Source organism: Penaeus vannamei, chromosome 28 (assembly GCF_042767895.1).
Source record: "Penaeus vannamei isolate JL-2024 chromosome 28, ASM4276789v1, whole genome shotgun sequence".
Lineage (NCBI taxonomy): Eukaryota > Metazoa > Arthropoda > Malacostraca > Decapoda > Penaeidae > Penaeus > Penaeus vannamei.
The window spans coordinates 10,103,888-10,108,887 of NC_091576.1; the positions used below are offsets into that span (position 1 = coordinate 10,103,888).

At 41.9% G+C, this 5,000-nt stretch overlaps 1 protein-coding gene across 2 annotated transcripts in view; it reads left to right on the forward strand.

Annotated features, from left to right (window-relative positions):
* Nucleotides 1–5,000, forward strand: part of LOC113830529 (uncharacterized) — a 27,640-nt gene that overhangs the window by 1,820 nt on the left and 20,820 nt on the right. The window lies entirely within an intron of this gene.

Genomic DNA, 5,000 nt, shown 5'->3' on the forward strand with positions numbered 1-5,000 from the left:
TATATATATATATATATATATATATATATACATATACATACATACATACATACATACATACATATATATATATATATATATATATATATATATATATATATATATATATATATATATATATATATATATATATATATATATATATATATATATATATTGTTAAATGCAGTATGTTGGTACAGTCTTAATTCAAGGGTATCAGAATAACTTCTGTGTAGTTCCACATTTATTTTCGTTACAGCCTAGTCACAAGAAGCATTCGAACTGAAAACAACAATCCCGTATAAGAAACCAATAACGCACAATAGAGATGAACATGAATTTGAATATAAAACAACAAAATACAGGAGATGCAAAATCTATATAAGAAGAGCATCAGCACATTGCGAAATATGAAAATCAGAATTTGACAAACATTATCCTATTATTGAAAGAACATAAAATCTTCACAAGGCATTCCCATTTAAAGCAAAACATCAGAAAATAAAAGGGGTTGGCTGTGGAACAACTGCCACTGAACATGTCACAAAACACTACCGTTTGGGGGGCCGCGGCACTGAACAACAAAGTATAATAATCTTAAATATACACACTGTTAACACTCACTTTGTATCCCAATAAAGACTGCAAACCAACTTCTTCATAAAATCCACTCCACGGTCGTTGTCACTCAAAATAAAAGGATGGAAAAAGGCATTTGGCCCACCCAGTACAGACAGCAGTTGCCTTGGTTTATCTTTTGGCGGGAAGCTGCAAGAGTTGACGCAGCGATAACGCACACAAAGGAGTATGGGTAGTGGCACGCAGTTTGAACGACTTTCCTTGGATACTTACCAACTAAATCAGATTTTCTTTCGTTTTGAAATCAAATAGTTAAAATTGGGCAGTATTCTACACCGCCCCCTATTAAGTGACCTACTTGATACTACAAAAAATACTGCAAAATCATTTTAACCCAACATTTCCGATAAGGGCAGCGTTCGGCGTTCACCCTAGTTTTCAGTATTGATCTCATTTTCTAAGAGAAGGCACATCTTGCTAATAGGCCGGATATATTCTCCACTGACAGTTTTCAGTTTAGCACTGCGCACATGTCCATCACTATCACACATTACCTCTATCACTCGAGCAAGAGGCCATGTACCTCTGGGCAGCCTCTTATCCAAGGCTAAAACTATGTCTCCTTTCTTGACATCACGCAGTTTAATGTTCCACTTTTGGCGCTCTTGGAGTAGAGGTAGATACTCTTTAGACCACCTTTTCCAAAAGAGGTCAGCCAAGTACTGCACCTGCTTCCAGCGCCAACGAGCATACAGATTCTTGTTATCGGTATTCATGACTGGACCAGGTGAACCCTTCTAGTTCAGCAGCATGCTCGGAGTCAGTGGTTGCAGGCAATCAGGGTCGTCTGTAACTCTGGTCAAGGGTCTGCCGTTAATGATGGCTTCAACTTCGCAGAACAGAGTGTGAAGACTATCATCAGTTAGTGTCTGTTGATAGCAAATACCACTCAAAACACGCCTGATAGAGCGAATCTGACGTTCCCAGACTCCACCGAAATGTGAAGCATGTGGTGGATTGAAGCACCATGAGATGCCTCTAGTTGACATGGTGTCACAGATGGCAGTTTAATCAAGAAGCTGGAGCTCCTGGCGAAGAACTTTCTCTGCACCCACCAGGTTTGTGCCATTGTCGGATCTGATGGACTTCACTGGACCTCGTCTTGCTGTAAATCGTCGAAGAGCGTTGATAAATGAGTCCGTTTCCATTGAGTCCATGACCTCAATATGGACTGCACATGATGTTAGGCATGTAAAGACTATGCCATATCTCTTAAAGTTTGACCTGCCTTTCCTGACGAGAAAGGGTCCAAAACAGTCGGTGCCTGTGTGTGTAAATGGTGGCTGGCCTGGTATAATACGATCTCCAGGAAGGTCAGCCATTTCTTGAGTCATTGGTCGTGCACAGATGGCCCTGCACTTCATGCAACTCCTTACCACAGAACGTGCAACAGCATTTGCATTTACAACCCAAAATTTTTGTCTTAACTCAGAGAGAAGATAGTTCTGACCACAGTGAGCTAACTTCTCGTGATGCCCCCTCACCATCAGCTTCACCAAAGATGACTTATTGGGTAGGATAATTGGATGAGTGATATTGAAGTCACGCCCAGAGTGTCTTAGGCGCCCACTTACTCTAAGCAAGCCATCTTGTAGAAAAGGTCTTAATCTCACTATCTTGCTTGAGGCTTGTACTCTCCCATCTGGCTTTCGTGACAGAGAGACAATTTCAGATGAGTAGTTCTCTTGTTGAACTAATTTCCATATGTGTGTTTCTGCATCTGTTATTTCTTTGCTACTAAGGCAATTAACGTCAGGCAACTTGGGTACATATTTTCGCTTCAAGAATCGTCTGACCCATGCATGACAATGCACAAACTTCTGCCAGTTCGAGAAACGAGAGGCAAACTCCTCAATGAATGACATTACTGTTGTCACTGTCTCACATACCATGACAAACACCTTTACTTCTACATCATCTTCCAGTGATCCATGTTTAACATCTTCTGGAACTTGCGGCCAGCCAGATTCAGGTTCATGAAGAAATCTTGGTCCTCTAATCCACATTTCAGACGTTAAAAAAGTATCAACATCAAGACCTCTAGATGCAAGGTCAGCAGGATTACTCTTTGTGTCTACATATCTCCAAGCACTTGCTGAAGACAAAGGTGTGGTAACGAGCCTTCTAATTGAACAAGTACTTGAGCACTGAAGTGCTGTCTGTCCAAAAGACTGAATCTTGCAATTTCAACCCCAGTTCCTTTCGTAATTTACAGTCCATTCCGTCAGTTCTAGTCTTGGAATAGTTGTCGGTTTCAGAGGTGCAACTCTTGCTCGTGCCATAACCAAAGTGCAGTATACCCTTTCCTAGGCATTTACCATCTTCAAGTAGGAGGCTGTGCCATAACCAGACTGACTTGCATCTGCAAAATGATGGAGCTGATAAGAAATGACGGAACCAAAGGAAATGGGCACTAGGCTTCGTGGCAGCTTAAATCTTGACAATTTTGGTAACTGTTCCAACCATTTTCTCCAACGGGCAGCTTCCTTATCACCCATATTTTCATCCCAGCCTAACTGCATCTGACACATGTCTTGAAGAATCATTTTTGCTGGCAGTGTCAAGGGCGCCACCATGCCAAGTGGGTCATATATAGATGCTACGATAGATAAAACTCCTCGGCGTGTTAGTGGCTTGTCACCAAGGCAGATTTTGAATGTGAAGCAATCTTCGGCCATCGACCAGTGTACACCCAAGGTCCTTTCAACTGGGAGATCATCCTTACTGAGGTCTAGAGAAGCAACCGACGCATCCCTCTCTGATTCAGGAATCTTCTTGAGCACGTCCTTGTTATTAGCTGTCCATTGGTTCAGACGCCAACCACCTGCATTACAGAGAGTAATGAGATCTTTGATGATTTTTATCAGTCTCTCTTTGTCATCATGGGCCAGCAGGAGATTATCAACATAAAAACTTTGTATTATGGCAGTGACAGTTTGTTCATCAAAAACCTCACCGTGGTCCTCAGCAGTCTTCCTTAAGGCATAATTTACACAGCTAGGAGAGGATCTAGCACCAAAAACATGAACATTCATTCGGTAATCACTTACAGGCTTATTGATATCACCATCTGGCCACCATAAAAAACGGAACACATCATGATCCTCAAGGGGAACCTTAACCTGATAAAACATCTCCTCAATGTCCGCTGTGACTGCATAGTGACCATGCCTGAACCGCATGAGTACCCCTATTAGAGGATTTGTGAGGTCTGGCCCTTGAAGAAGATGGTCATTTAGGGAAGTGCCATTGAATTTAGTTTTAAGGTCATAGACGACACGTACCTTCAGCTTAGTGGGATGACGTACAGCATGATGTGGCATGTACCATATTCTACCATCATTTCGTTCTAATCCTGATGGAGGTACTATTTCAGCATACTGTTTACTTATATTCTTTTCCATTTGAGTGATGTATGTCTCCTTGAAAGTCTTGTCAGATTCCAGCTTCCTTTTGAGGCTTTTCATTCTACGTACAGCCATTTCACGATTGTTTGGAAGTGGACTACTGTCCCTGAAGGGAAGTTTGACTACATATTTACCCAATTCTTGATGGATGGACTGTGAGATCTTATCGGAGAATAACTTATCTTCCAGCGAATCTTCACGTTGGGAATGAACTTCCTTTTCCCAAAAGTCAGCATTGAAGTGCTCTCGTAAGCACTCGCCAAGATCTTGTGTTGGGGAAATATGATATACCGGGGCAGGCAAAGGATTCCTGGGGCCAGTTGGTCCAAAGACAACCCAGCCAAATCTGGTAAGATAGGCTGAGGGTTAGTCATCAGTCCCATGTCTCTGGTCGAGTATGTGACGGTTCAAAATGCTATTGAGTCCAATTATAATTTCCACCTCTTGATTGTCGCCAGGCAATCTTTGTAGATCCACATCATTCAGATGAAGCCATTTAGTCCAGTTCACGGGCATCATGCTGTCAGTAGTTATGCTGAGTTTGTCTGTAATGTACACTTCATTTACGGTAATGTTATTTCCACCGCCTATGCTGCTCAACATAAGTGGTACACGCTCGTTGCACATGAATATTCCATTTTCAGTTTTCATTGCTTGCCTCACTGGTAGGCCTTGGATTCCCAAACGTTGTATTAAGCTTCGAGCAGCCAGAGTTGGTGCAGCACCACCATCTATGAAGGCGTAAGTGGAGACGCTGTTATTCACTCGGACAGGCAGGATCTTCATTATAATCCTCCCATCAGGCCCATCTCGGCAGCTTACCAACAATTTTATATATTGTCTCACGCAACTCCATCCGGCAGATATTATCACCTAAGGCCATCTCTATATTAAATAGGTAGGAGCCGTATTTCTTTAGACCTTCTGCATCTCCAACTTCAATGTCTTTCCATGTAAATAATTTTGAGATGA